This window comes from Canis lupus, chromosome 18 (genome assembly GCF_003254725.2).
Source record: "Canis lupus dingo isolate Sandy chromosome 18, ASM325472v2, whole genome shotgun sequence".
NCBI lineage: Eukaryota > Metazoa > Chordata > Mammalia > Carnivora > Canidae > Canis > Canis lupus.
In genome coordinates this window covers 4,168,253-4,184,511 of record NC_064260.1, presented here as the reverse complement: position 1 = coordinate 4,184,511, position 16,259 = coordinate 4,168,253, and the positions used below count along the sequence as shown (strand labels likewise).

Here is a 16,259-nt window from a genome sequence, read left to right as displayed (position 1 = left end):
AGTCTTATAGTTCCTTCTGACTGCAGTATATTTACAGCCCTGGTAGCAGAAAGATTCAGCATGCAATACTTCTGGCTGCACCCTTGGGGATCCTGAAGAGCCCTATATTTGGCTACTACCTCATCACAGCTGAAGTTGGACATAAGAGTTACCAGCCAAAGCATCCAGTAACAAACCCTTCAACCTACCCTTCTAGAGACCCTGAAACACTCTATGATCACCCCAGCCCCTCTCAGCCACAGTCCATGAGAAGTGCTGTTGGCCCAGAGGACCAGTCAGAGATATTGCCATCTGGATCCCTGGAGATCCTGAAAGGATATATATAACTCTAGCCCCTCCAGTCACTATCAGTCTACTTAGCCCAGGAACCTGGTGTGAGACACATCCACCCATTTCTTCAGAGCCACATCTGTAGACCTCAATCTTCACTGTGCAATCTAAAACAGACCTGGAGCACAGTTCCAGTCTCTCTTAGTAACAATAAGGGCTGGTCCTGTTGATTCAGAAACCCACCCAATGCCGAGGCAGTAGCCCTCACAGGAACTGAATGGAAATCACACCTTCCATGAACCAGGTAAAAGGCCTGCTGCCTGAAGGCCCAACTGTGAACCTTAAAGTAAATATTTGTCCCAGCTCCACCCTACTGAAAAAGATACTGTAGACAGTCCTATACAGCCAGGGACCAGACAGATCCATGCCCACCCAAGCCCATGACGAGTCAATCATGGACCCCACTATAGATCTAGTGACATCTTTTGTAACTGGCTCCAACCCGGTATGAGTGTAAGTCAAGAAGTAATCCTACCAGCCTGTGGAACAGATAAGAAAGACTTTACCTGCTGAAAGCAGTCTTGTAAAGACTAAAAAATATATTTGTTCTTTGAAATACACAGTTTATAATATAAAGCTATATACATCATGAAAAATCAGCAAAATATGACACCATCAGAAGAAACTAATAAAGGTCCAATAACAGACCCCAAAGGAATACAAATCTATGATTTTCCTGATGAAAAATGGAAACATAAATTTCTTAAGTAAGCTCAATGAAATGAAAGAGAACACAAGTAGATAACTATATGCAATAAGATAAATAATGGATGAATAAAATGAGAGGTTTAATAAAGAAATAAAAATCATGGAAAAAGCCAAGCAGAAAATCTGAACCTGAATAATATAATTACAGAATAATAATAAAAAAAAACAATAAAAGAGCTTCAAAAATCTATTTGATCACACAGAAGAAAGTCAGTGGACTCAAAGATAGATCACATGAAATTAGCCAGTTAGAGAAACAAAAAGAAAAAACAATAATGAAAAAGAGTAAAGAAAGCTTGCATGAATTATGAGAGATCAAAATAACAAACATTAAATTAACATCATGTGATTTCCAGAAAGATAAAAAAGCGAAAAGATGGGAGAAAGTTTATGTAAATAAATAATTGTTAAGGGAAACCTGGGTGGCTCAGTTGGTTAAGTAGCCAGCTCTTGATTTCAGCTCAGGTCATGATCGCAAGGTCCTGGGATTAAATCCTGTGTTGGGTTCCATGCTCAGTGGGGAGTCTGCTTGAGCATTCTCTTTTCATCCCCGTATGTCCCTCCCTCAGCTCATTCTCTTTCTCTCTCTCTCTCTCTCTCTCTCAATAAATAAAAAAAACAAATACTGAAAAGTTCCCAAATCTTGGAAGTAATATGGGCATCCAGACACAGAAAGCTCAAAGGATTCCAAGCAAGATCAACCCCAGGATAATTATTTTGAGATATATTATAATCAAAATCTTAAATGTCAAAGACAAGAAAAGAATTTTGAAAGTGGCAAAAAAAAAAAAAAAAAAAAAAAAGACATCACACAAAAGGGAATCTCCATAAAGTGATCAGTGAATTTCTCAGCTGAAATCTTCAGACCAGGAGAGAGTGGGATGGTGTATTCAAAGTCCTAAAAAAAAAAAAAAAAGAAAGAAAGAAAAGAAAAAAAAATGCCAAACAAAAACATTATATCTTGCAAACTATCCCCCAGAAGTGAAGGACAAATAAAGAAATTGTCAAACAAAAGCTAAGAGAGTTGATTACTAGAACTTCCTTATAAGAAGTGCTAGGCGGAGTTCTTCAAGTTGCAGTGAAAGGATATTAAGTAACAATACCAGCAGCAGCAGTACCACCAATAACAACAACAATAACAGATAAAAATAAAAGGTATTTTATAAGGAGATAGTCAAATTCAGAATATCTTAATATTGTAATGCCGGTGTGTATATCACTAGTATCAGAGGGTCTAAAAGAAGAAATAGACACAATATAATAGTTAAGGACTTCAGTTCCCCATTTTTGATAATTGGATAGAATATCCACATAGAAAATTAATAAGGACAATAAGGACCTAGTGGACCAAATGGACCTAATAAACTTATGTAGAACATTCCTTCCAATGACGCCACAGTATACATCTTTTTTATGACATACACAAGGACATTGTCCAGTTTAGATTATCTGTTGAGCCATAAGGCAATCTTTAACACTTTTAAGAAATAATATCTGGGGGATTCCCTGGTGGCTCAGCAGTTTAGCACCTGCCTTGGGCCCAGGGCTTGATCCTGGAGTCCTGGGATCGAGTCCCACTTTGGGCTCCCTGCATGAAACCTGCTTCTCCCTCTGCCTGTGTCTCTGCCTCTCTCTCTGTCTCTCATGAACATGGATGCAAAAATTCTCAACAAGATACTAGCCAATAAAAAAAAAAAAAAAAAAAAGATACTAGCCAATAGGATACAACAGTACTTAAGAAAATTATTCACCATGACCAAGTAGGATTAATCCCTGGGACACAAGGCTGGTTCAACACTCGTAAAACAATCAATGTGATTCATCATATCAGCAAGAGAAAAACCAAGAACCATATGATCCTCTTATTATGTGCAGAGAAAGCATTTGACAAAATACAGCATCCTTTCCTGATCAAAACTCTTCAGAGTGTAGGGATAGAGGGAACATTCCTCAACATCTTAAAAGCCATCTACGAAAAGCCCAGAGCAAATATCATTCTCAATGGGGAAGCACTGGGAGCCTTTCTCCTAAGATCAGGAACAAGACAAGGATGTCCACTCTCACCACTGCTATTCAACATAGTACTGGAAGTCCTAGCCTCAGCAATCAGACAACAAAAAGACATTAAAGGCATTCAAATTCTCATGAATAAATAAATAAAATCTTTAAAAAAAGGAAAGAAATCATATCTGTATCTTTTTCTACCAGAGTGATATCAAACTAAAAATCAGTAGGAAAACTAAAAATGCACAAATAGCTGAAAATTGAAAAACCAGTGAGTCAAGGATGAAATCTAAACAGATATCAGAAAGTATATTGAGAAACAAAAATGAAAGCTCAAATACCCAGACTTGTGACATGTAGCAAATACAATTTTTTTTTGTAGGAGGAAAGTTTACAGCACTAGATGCCTATAATAAGAAAAAAAAATATCTCAGGTACACAACTTCATACCTCAAGGAATTAGAAAAGGAAAAACAAACAGCCCACAGAAGGACCAGAAGAATAAAGACTAAAGCAGAAATAAATGAAATAAAGACTACAAAGACAAAAGAACAAATCCATGAAGCTAAGAGTTGGTTTTTTTGAAAAGATAAAATTTACAAACCTTTAGCTAAACAAGTCAGTTAAAAGAAAAAGAGAACTCAACTAAACAAAATTATAAACAAAAGAGGAGACATTATAACTGACACCCCAGAAATACAAAGGATCATAAGGATCATTAAAAATAATTCTACAATTGAAAAACAAATTGGTTAACCTGAGAAATATGAATAAATTCCTACAAACATGCAGCCTGCCAACAGTGAATCTTGAGATAGAAAATCTGAACAAATGGATGAAAACTAAAGAGACTGACATAGAAATAAAAACTCTCAATAAGAGAAGGCAGATAAGAACACTAAAAGAAAACCACAGACAGGTATCTCTGATAAGTGTATATAAAGATTTTTTTTCAGCAGATTTCTAGCAACTCCAATTCAACAGTACATTAAGGAGGTTGTATACCATGATCAAGTGGGATTTATCCTCAGATCCAAGGAAGGTTCAACATACACCAATAAAAATGATAAAACACATTAAGAGAATGTATAAAGGTTATTGGATCCTTTCGACAGATGCAAAGAAAAAAGATTTGAGAAAATTCAACACACTTTCATGATAAAAGCTCTCAACAAATTCGTTTTAGAAGGGGCATTAATTTAATAAAAGTCACATATGACAAACCCACAGCTAAAATCATTCTCAATTGTGAAAATCTATAACTCTTTTTTCTATTGATATATCATATCAATAATATGTCATTTAGATAGTTATATAAAAATTTACATATATATATACATATATACACATATATACATACATATAAGTACATATATGTATATATTAAAGATGCTGCATTTGGCAAGGGCAAGAAAATAACATAAAAGAAACAAAAGGTCTGTTTCTCATGACTATTACATCCCAGAATCACTAACAAACATAAAGTAAAAATTTCCAAATTAATTTTAAAATATTATTTGTGGCTAGTGTTACAGCAAATGTTGCTGACAAAGATATATATATAAAATTCAGTTTTCAAAAGAAGAAGAAGCAAATATTACCATTTGTGACAACATGGCAGTCCTTGAAGGCATTATTCTAAGTGAAATATGTCACACAGAGAAGGACAAATATTGTATGATCTTACTTATATATGGAATCCAAAAATATCTAAAGTCAAAATCATAGAAACTTAGAGCAGATTGTGGTTGCCTTGGGTTTGGGGAGGCGGTGAGAAATAGGGAGATGTTATTCAAATGGTACAGACTTCTAGTTATAAGATGAGTAAGTTCTGGAGATCTGACACTCAGCACAGTGATTATGATTAACAACACTGTGTTATATGTATGAAAGTTGCTAAGAGAGTAAATATTAAGTATTCTTAGCACACATACAAAAAATATAATTATGTCAAGTGATCAATGTGTTAACTAAACTTATCGTGGCAATCGTTTAGCAATATATACATATATCAAATGATCATGTTTTACAGCTTAAACTTGCATGATTTATATTTCAATTATATCTCAATAATGTTGGAAAAAAGAATTCTTCATGAGAGATATTTGTGCTAGGCTTAAAATATTCCTTCACATTATCTTTGGAGCAGAAATTATTAAAGATGCTGCATTTGGCAGGGGCAAGAAAATAGCATACAAGAAAGAAAAGGTCTGTTTCTCATGCCTATTACATCCCAGCATCAGTAAGAAACATAAAGTAAGGATTTCCAAATTAATTTTAAAATATTATTTGTGGCTAGTGTTACAACAAATGTTGCTGACAAAGTCAGTAGGGCTTTTTCCCTTAACAGGTCTGAGGAGTATAGGAAAGATTCTTAAAAGAAACCATTGAAATGAGATTTAAAGAATGAGTAGATTTTCACTGTCTAAAAATTTCAGACAAAGAAATAGCATCTTCACTCTCAGTAGTTACTAGAGTGCCTCATAGAAACAAGATGATAGATGTTCCCAAAAAATTCTACCTTCACAGGTTTATGCTTTTTTTTTTAATTTATTTAAAAGTGGTGTTCCCAAAAGAGATGGGGGAGAGAGACAGACAAGATGCTTAAAAATAGCTTATTTTGTAAGGGAAGGCTTCAGTGTATGTATCTGTACTGTTTCTGTTTATTTGCCTGTCTTTTTTTTTTTTTTTTTTTTCTTTCTTCTACTTGGGATTTCAGGCAACCAGTTTGACATGCTTGCTTGCTCTTCCTCACTGCAAAGGTAGATTGACCAATACATCTTAGAAAGCAAGACCAATAAGGAGTATATGAAGAAATAAATACAAAGACATATTTAAGCAAGTATGCCACCCTAAATTATGAAAGCAGAGACTGAAAAATAAACCTATAGACTGATACATCTTATAAACATAGATGCAAAAATTCTCACAAAATATTAGCAAATGGAATCCAAAAACGTATAAAAATAATGATAAACCACAGCCATGTAGGATTTATCCCAGGTGTGTAAGACTGGTTTAACATTTGAAATCCAATTAATATAATTTATCATATTAATAGACTGAAAAAGGAAAATCGCATAATCCGAACAATAGATATAAAAATAATAATTGGACAAAATTCAACAACCATTCATGATAAAAACTCTCAGTAAACTGGGAACAAAATGAGACTTCCTCAATTTGATAAAGAACGTATGCGAAAAAATCTACAGCTAACATCGTCCTTCATGGGAGAAACATGAAAGCTTCCAATTAAGATCAGGTTCAAGGCAAGAAGATCCCCTCTCATCATTTATCTTCAACATCATACTGCCAGCCTTTGCTAATGTAATTAGGCAAGAAAAGGAAATAAAAGGTATACAGATGGAGCAGAAATACATACAACTGTCTTTGGTTTCAAATTATATGAATGGTATGCAGAAATTCCAACAGAATATACAAAAAAAAAAAAAAAAACCCTGGAACTAATAAGCAATTTATTAAGGTTGCAGGATGCAATATTAATGCAAAACAATCAATTGCTTTCCTATACACAAATAATAAAAAGTGGAATTTGAAATTAAAGATCAATGACATTTACATTAGCATGCAAATTAATGAAATACTTAGGTATAAATCCTACAAATTCTATTTAAGATATACATGAATAAATTTATAAAATTCTGATGAATAAAATCAGAGAGGAGCTAAATAAATGGAGAACTATCCCATGTCATGGGTACAAAGACTTGATATTATCAAGATGTAAGTTGTTCCCAATTCGATCTGCAAATTCAGTGCAATCCCAACCAAAATCCCAGCAAGTTATTATGTAGGTATTGCCAAAATGATTCTAAAGCTTATATGGAAAAGCAAAGACCCAGAACAGTCAACAATATTGAAGGGAAAGAGAAAGCTAGAGCACCGATGGTGCACAACCTCAAGACTTACCCTAAACTACAGTAATTAGTAGTGTGGTTTTGGCAAAATAATAGACAAATAGATCAATAGAATGAACAAAGCCTAGAAATAGACTCACATAAATATGGCCATGTAATTTTTGACAAAGGAGTAAAGGAAATGTAATAAAGCAAAGATACTTTTACAACAAATGATGTCAGAATAACCAGACATCCACATGCAAAAAACACAAACAAAAGTAAAAAATAAAATCTACTCACAGACTTTACAGTCTTTACAACTAACTCAAAATCACTCATAGACCAAATATAAAATGCAGAAGTATAAAGCTCATAGATCACATAATATAAAATCTAAGTGGCCTGGGTTTGGTCATGCCTTTTTAGATAAAAGACCAAAGACATAATCCATGTGAGAAATAATGGATAAGCTAGTTTTCATTAAAATTAAACTTCTACATTGCCAAAGGTAGAATCAAGAGAATAAGAAGAAGAAAAACCTGACTGGGAGAAAATACATGCAAAACACATATCTGATAAAGGACAATTGTTAAAAATGTATAAAGAACTCTTAAAATTCAACAATAAAATATTCGGTCAACTTGAACAATTAAAAAATGAGCCAGAGACCATAATAAACCTGTCACCAAAGAAGATATATGCAAATGGGAAATAAGCATATGAAATCATGCTCCACATCACATGTCATTAGGGAAATGTAAATTAAAACATTAGTGAAATGCCTCAACATACCTATTAAAATGACCAAAATCCAAAATAGGTCAACGTCAAATACTGGTAAGGATGGATCAAGAGTAACTCTCATTCACTGCTGGTGGGAATGCAAAATGGTACAGCCACTTTGGAAAACCATTTGGTGGTTTCTTACAAAGTAAACAAACTCTTATCATATGACCCAGCATTCATGCTCTTTAGTATTTACCCAAAGGAGTTGAAAGTTATGTCAAAAAAAAAAAAAGTGCCTATAGATATTTCTAGTAGTTTTATACATAATTGCCCAAACTTGGAAACAATCACAATTTCCTCCAGTTTATGGTTTGATTATAAAAAAACAAAAAAAAACTGTGAGACATAAGACAATGGAATATTTTTCGCTGCGATAAACATGATTTACCAAGCCATGACAAGACAGAGAGAAAACTTAAATGCACATTATTAAGTGGATGAAGCCAATCTGAAAAGAGTACACACTGTATGATTCCAATATATGACATTTTGGACAAGGAGAAACTATGGAGATAATAATCAGTGGCTGCCAAAGGTTTGTGTCATGGAGATAAATAAGCAGAGCACAGAAGATTTTTAGGGCAGTGAAATACTTGGTTGATGTCAGAAAGATGAATATATGTCATTACATATGTATTTAAACATTTATTTAAATCCACAGGTCCTATACAGCACTGAAACTGAGCTCTAAGAGAAACTGTGGACTTTGGATATTATGATTTGTCAATGTAGTCTTGTGTTTGGGAAAAATTGTACCATTCTGGCAAATATTGTCGATAATGGGGGAGGCTGTGCATATGTGGGCTCAAGGTGTAGATAGGAAATATCAGTACCTCCCTCTCAATTTTTGTTGTGAATCTAAAACCACTCTTCAAAAGGTCTCAAAAATAAAATTAAATTAAAAGGCTTTAAGGAAAAGATGCAAATTTAAGAAATGTTTTATATCTTTTGGTTCAGCTTCTCACTGACATTTTTCTGACATTATTCCAGGCCAGCGTTCAGGAATTCCTCCAGTTACTGTCATAATCACTCAGAGGATGCAAATACAGTACCACTCTCTTTTACATGAAGAATCAAGCTGGCAGACAGCCTTTGGGGGACAGAGGAAGAAGACCTAGCTCTCTATGCATTTCTTAATCCACTTCTGATCCCATTTTACCGGTTCATTGACCAGTGATTTATCTCATTAGAATTAGAAATTAAACCAGTCAGCATATGTAACTGTTTTCAGCATGTAGTTCTCAGAGATCCACAAATAAGACAGTCCATCGGGAGACCAGAGTGTACTTTTAGATTATGGTGCAATTGGTAGAGGAACTTCTATAAAACTGAAATTTGGGGCAGCCTCGGTGGCTCAGCAGTTTAGCATGGCCTTCAGCCCAGGGTGTGATCCTGGAGACTCAGGATCGAGTCCCACGTCAGCCGCCCTGCTGGAGCCTGCTTCTCCCTCTGCCATAGTCTCTGCCTCTCTCTTTCTCTCTGTCTCTCATGAATAAATAAATAAAATCTTAAAGAAAATAAAATAAAACTGAATTTTGATGTGGATGTTGTTCATTCATTTTTCTCTTACACCAACCCTTGAAAAATAGTGAAAGGTGCATGAACATAAAGGACATCAAGGTCTCAGTAAAAACTGCCTCAGATGCAGGGAATCAAAGATCATTATGAATTTATGTTTCTGCCTATTTGTATACTACTCTTTGCAAACATTTCATGTAAAAAGTATTTTCAGAAAAAGAGGTTGAACAAATCAAATCATTTTCCCTTTTAATCTCATTAAAAAAATCACAAAACATTAACACACTTTCAATTAAAAAAAGAGCCATGAAAACACATTATAAATAATCTAGCTGATAGTGTAAACTTTAAGCTGGAGTAAGGGAAGATGGTAACAGTCAATAGAGATCTACCCATATATGCGACTGTGAGAGTTTCTCTCCATGTTGGTTATGTGATATAAATAGTCCAAATTAGAATGCCACTTATAAAGCAAGATAGAACAAAGGAATTTGGGATGTCAACATGGATCCAGATGTGTACTATGGAATGTTAAAGATTTGGATGATCAGAGGTTTACAGTCACCTCTTGAGACATTTTACTTTTTTCTTCCTAAAATTTTGACTTGCTCATTTTGTTGTTTTGATTTTTTTTTTCCCACAAAAATCATCTTAAAGGTAAAAAGGAAGCAGGAGATAGCAAAATTAGCTGGTCTGTCCCTGACCAGAGTCAGTTAAATATGTACAAAAACTTCCAAATGCTGAACAGGAAGCACTGGCTTCCAAAATTTGGTGTTAGCTACACAAACCCTTGGAGCAAAAGAGGCTGTGTGCAAACATGGAGGGATTGTAAAAATTAAGGAGAATACAGTTTTAAGAAAAAGACATACATTAGAAAAAAATTGATGGAAGAAATTTTTTGAAATACTGAGTATCCTTTTTGCTCCAGTTCATGTTCTCAAACTCTTTCCAAAATGCTTACTGCATAGAACAAACAGAATTGATAATTACAAAGATGAGTTAAAAAACAAAACAAAACAGAATTTACCCACAGGTTTCATATCCAAAAAAAAAAAGGGGGTAAAATCTAATGGATGAATTACTAATGAAGTAAGATTCTAATAAATAAATGAATAATGAGAAATGTATTATAAAGAATTGTTTCAACAAATAAAATAAATCTCCAGACAAACATATAACTACTAAGTCTGACTATCAAGAAATTAAAGGAAATGCCAATGAAACAATCATGTTGACAGATATCAAGAGGAATCAGAAGTTTAAAAATATTCATGAGGTACAGGTTAAAATACAAGCCCACAAATATAAAATTGAGTTACACAAAAGTGATGTCAGTCTCATAAGAGACATTTTAAAGGAAATTTGTGAAAACATGAACAAGCAGAAGAAAGAAAAGTTAAAATTCATATATATATATGAATTCATATATATGTGGTTTATATATACATGCATATTACCAAGAAGAAATTAAAAATGAAACAATCACCTATAGCATGTAAGACATGCAATATAGATCTAGTTTGTTCAAAATGAGGAAGTGATCTGAAATTTGTAGATATCTTTTATAGGAATGCTGTTTATCATCCCCTAAAATGATTAATCATAATCCAATTTGCTAGTTTTAACAGATCTAAAACAAGTTATATTATGGCTATCAATTGACCAATCATATTTAAAGGTATTAAAATAAAGATGGGGGGCAGGAAGAAAATGCCCTTAAAGTCAAACAATCAGTGTCCCTGAAGCACATGCTATGACAAATGTGACATAAATATGTACAAATAAAATAATGCAATCATAAATTGATGAAATTCTCACCCTGCATATTGAAAAGTCACTAAACTAAGCCAAAAGACACTAAAAATTAAAAAAAACAAAATACATATGGAAAAAAGAAGGGACAAAATCAGGCTTCTTCCCCATTACATTCAAGGCCATAGCGTATCCTCACTCACATTATAAGGAAACTCTCAGGTGTTCTCAAATAGTCAAAGATTGGGGGATTAAGTTTCCTGAGCCTCCTTTGTTGAATTGACTACACGATGAAGAATTTCTGACAACAAAGGCAGTCAGGAGGATTTGGAAGAAGTAGAGAGGAAGTTAATTTCTTCATCTTTGAAAGAGGACACGAAAAGGTAGTGATTTATTTTTGAAGTTAAGAATAAAGAAAAATAAACTTATGAGGTATAAGTACTATAAAGACTGGAAAGTCTTTCATAACCGATAGGTGCAGTTGTCTACCACAACTTCTTTATCCACTCATGTCAGTGGACATGAGTGTGGTTTCTATGGCAGGTGTATTTTGCTTTTCAATGTCTATGCATATTCTGACATTTTACTAATAATATTCAGAACGTTAATGTAATATATTTCTTTTTTTATTGTGATAAAACTGATAACAGAACTCTCTCTCCATCCATTCAGCCATGGATGGCCACCTGCCACCTCCAGCTTTTGGCTACCAATGAACAATGCTGCCATAAACCTGATGTACAAGTATATTTGTGTCCTTTCATTTTTTTTTTTTGTTGTTCTATATCAAGAAATAGAATTGCTTGTTTGTAAGACAAACAAAGTCGAGCTTTTGAGGAAATAACAAATTTTCCACAGCAGCTATATCATTTTACATTACCACCAGCAAAGCAGCTGAGTTTCAATTTTTCCATATCTAACCAATACTTATTATTTTCTTCTTTTTTCTTTATTTTCTTTGTTTCTCTTCTTTCCTCCTTTCTTTGGTTCCTTTCTTTCTTTCTTTTCTTTCTTTCTTTCTTTCTTTCTTTCTTTCTTTCTTTCTTTCTTTCTTTCTTTCTTCCTTTCTTCTTTCTTCTTTCCTTCTTTCTCCCTCCCTCTCTTTCTTTCTTTCTTTCATCCTAATGGGTGTGAACTGGCTCTTAATATGTTTTGATTTCTATTTCCTTAATGACTAGTGATGTAGAGCATTCTTTTCATGTGCTTATTGGCCATTCTTATATTTCCTTTTGGGAAAAGTTAATTCAATCTTTTACCCATTTTTAAATGGGATATTTATTGTCGTTGCCTTTGAATTATAAGAATTCTTTACACATTCTGGATATTAGGGGATTAATATATTAATATATCAGATATAATATATCTGATTAATATATCATATATATTTTATGGAAATATTTTCTCCATTCTATGAAACGTCTTTCACTCTCTTAATGGTGTTCTTTAATACATCTTTTCTCCTTAATTTTGATGAAGTCCAATTTATCTATTACTCTTCTTTTTTGCCCATGTTTTTGGCATCCTATTGAAGAAAATGTCACCAAAACCCAATCTCATGAAAATATTGTCTTGTTTCCTTTAAAGAGTTTTATAGTCTTAACTCTTACATCCATTTTCAATTAATTATTTTATGTGGTGTAAAAGAAGGATCTAACTTCATTCTTTTGCACATCTCTGTATATTTGCACTGGATGAAAGACATACTGAGAATTTTCAATGTTCTCTGTAGTTGCATTATGACTCCAAGAGGCCATCTGCTGAGAAAACATTACCTTGGGAAGTGTTCCTTGCAGGTATTTTTGTAAATTAAAGCTACAACTTTATGATAGAAATATGTTTTACTCCATGAGCACTTGTAATATTACCTTTCTACCTTTTTTTCTTTTTTTTTTTCCAAAAACTGTATTAGATTACCAGAAAATGTAAGTACATATCACCAAGTATTTATGGTGTGGATGTCATTTGATTTTCACCAGTGCAATATTTAAAAATTACAAAAATAGAAACTAAAAATACAAGTGCTTGGCAAGTCATACTCACCTCAAATTTTTTTGTTTCAAAGAGAAAATCAATACCCAATTGCACAATACCTGGAAATAACCATTAAGAGAACAGTGCATATCAATTTTTGTAGACATTAATTTAGCCTGGGTCAGAGGAAATTTTTCTGGATGTTATAGCAGCACCAGAGTGTATAACTGGTTCTTCACAATAGAAGCCAACATGTCTTGAACCAGTGCATCAGGGTGAGAGTCAGAGAAGCCTGGCTCAGGAAGTCTGACTCACTGGACACACTTCACAGAGATCCAGAAAGCCAGCACATCAGCACCTCCAACAGAGACTAAGAGCTGGATGAGAACATGGGCATACACATTGGATGCTCTTTTCCAATTCCACAGCCACCCAGGCCCATGAAGAGAAGAAACATCAAAATGCATATTATTTATAAGGAGAGACAATCATTTGACATAGGCTAAGGAAATGAGACTGAGACACTATCCATCTATCTGCTGACCTTATTTTTCATCACCAAACTCCAGTGATTTTGTTTCATCATTGTTTCTCAAAGTGTGATCTGAATCACTCATGTTGGGGTGACCTGCCATGCTTGTGGAAATGCAGTTCCTGGGTCTATCTCAGGCCTTCCTGAGTCAAAATTATTGTTTTGAGTAGAGCTTGAGAGTCTGCCTGAATTATCACCAGGCACCTTTACTCTCTTATTTGGAAACTACAGTCTGAGAATTGCAGCTTTATATTTCTGCTTATGCATTGCAAGCCTGTGATATCAAAGACCACACTCACCTATTAATACTTCTTTATGTTTTAACTAAGTTTCTAGTTTTTATTTTCTTTTTTTATGATTTTATTTATTTATTAATGAGTGACAGAGAGAAAGAGGCAGAAGCATAGGGAGTAGGGGGAAGCAGGCTCCATGCAGGGAGCCTGATGTAGGACTCCATCCTAGGACTTCGGGATCATGCCCTGAGCCAAAGGCCGATGCTCAACCACTGAGCCACCCAGGGATCCCAAGTGTCTAGTTTTTCAAGTAGTATTCATGCTTTTTAAATGCTTTAGTGTACACAGCTCCTTTCCTATTTTTCTCCAGGTTTGGATGGTGACTGTGGATGGGCATTGATATGGATGACAATCTTAGCCACCGACGCCCAGTGACAGAGACCATCAGAGACTGAACCACCCTGTCTGCTGATCAGCTACACAACTTGTGCAGCTCCTGGAAAACATACTCCTGCTTTCTTGGACAATGATTCTCCCAATGTTATGGTAGATGGGAAACCAGTGAAGTTGAGCTATTGGGAGGGAGGTAGATAAGATTATCTTACCTGTGACAGAAGCATTCTTACCCACGTGTTTTGCATCATTTATAAATGTGCATGCCAAGAGGTGTGCTGAAGTGTGACATCTTTTCCCCAACACTCCTATCATCCCAGGCAAAGCTAAACTTTTTCATGACTAAAAAAGCAAAGGGGAAGAAGCCAACTCTCATTACATATCCACAAAGTTCAACTCTGACTAAAGAATCAGCATTATTAAATATCTGAATATTCAGCTCCCACCCAGGGAGACCTCAAGTGTTTATGAAACACTTAGAGCAGTTTCATGCCCAGACCTATAAAGGTTGAGAAGAGACAAAATTTTCTGCTGCAAATACCAGTACCTTTGACCTTTATTGATTTTTCCTGCATAAAGCCCTTTTGGATTTGCTTAAAAAGTGATAACACCTATATCTTAACTGACAGGTTTTACCACAGATTACTTTTTTCCATGAAAATATTTTGAACCCAAGAGTAATTTCAAAAGTTTTGTTTGAATAAAATATAGGAGTTTATACTTTTACATACAATTAAAATTCAGTTCTAAAATGACAAACTTCATAAAGCCTTATTTTTCAGAAGATTTGGTCTTAATCCTACTAGGTATTACCCAAATATTTTCTGAAGTTAGTTACATTGTTGTGCTATGAGTACTAAGCACTCAACATTTTAAAGACCTTTATCTTTAAGAAGACACATCTTGTGATTTAGGAAATGTAGGCACTTTTTTTTTGAAGATTTATTTATTTTAGAGAGAAAGAGGCAGAGTGTGAGTAGGGGGAGGGGCAGAGGGAGAGAGTTAATCTCTAGCAGACTCCCCACTGATTGCAGAGCCCCATTCAGGGCTCCATCCCAGAACTCTGAGATCATTACCTGAGCTGAAACCAAGAGTCGGATGCTTAACCAACTGAGCCACCCAGATGCCCTGTAAGAAATATAGCGCTTTTAAAGCAATGTTTACATATATAAAAAAGTACATTATATGCTTTAATGTACACAGCTCTTTTTCTATTTACAGATGACTTCAATATGCCATCACTAAATAACTGCAAGTCTAGGTACTACATGGCCTTTCCTCCATGTCCATTCAACACAAGGTGGACCACATTCATATGTCCTTAGGGCCAAGGGAACTATTTGCATGAGGTGCGGACAGAGCTGGGACATGTTTTCTGCTGGGTCCTGACACCTCTATGGCAAGCCCATGATTGACAGAAGGTGTTCTGACTGATCCACTGTAGGGAATCCAAAAATTTAAATTGTAACCTCATCCACTGGTTTATTATGAAGATATATTTGTATTATATGTTGTGGATAATTATGTTCAACATTTCAATTTCTCCTTTTTAGTTTATCAATAATATATAATAAGAACACATTATTCAAAAGATGCTGTGAAAGTCATTATATATATAAATAATATATAATAGCATAAATGTCATTGTATAAGCAATGTCATATTCTTAATATTAATAAACATAAATACTTAGAAAAATGTCCCAAATTATAGCATGTTGTGTAAAATATACAGGAAATTTTGTACTCAGTTGAAAATGCTAAAACTCAGAAATCTAGAATGAACAAATAGGTAGAATGGAATGCATACAGAAAAGGAGGGAAGAAAAGAATTGTGGAAATAAAATCAAGTTTTTCAGAAACAAGATTCAAAATTATTATTTTATTTTTGGAGATACATGATTACAATAAATAACTTTTGGCCTCAAATGTAAAAAAAAAAGCATTCATCCAACTGTATAGCTTTATTTGGACTAGGACTAAAAGTTAACAACATTGCCACTGGTTGTGTGGTCCTAGTGATGGATTTTCACTCCATGAGGACCATTCTTTCACCAATTTGAGTTCATGAATGGAAATGCCTTACCCATAGATCCCATATTTTCCTGGTAGAAGGACTCCAAACATCATACATGACAGTTGATCTTGAAAGTTGCTTCAAATCTTAGAT

At 34.3% G+C, this 16,259-nt stretch overlaps 1 long non-coding RNA gene across 1 annotated transcript in view; it reads left to right on the top strand.

Moving 5' to 3' along the window:
• The window catches only part of LOC112661482 (uncharacterized), a 46,724-nt gene extending 30,936 nt beyond the window's left edge, over nt 1-15,788 (top strand). The window contains exons 2-3 of the long non-coding RNA XR_003137738.3: nt 14,068-14,243; nt 15,312-15,788. This is a non-coding gene — a long non-coding RNA (uncharacterized LOC112661482). The remainder of the gene's footprint in view (nt 1-14,067; nt 14,244-15,311) is intronic.
• The last annotated feature ends 471 nt before the right edge of the window (nt 15,789-16,259 follow it).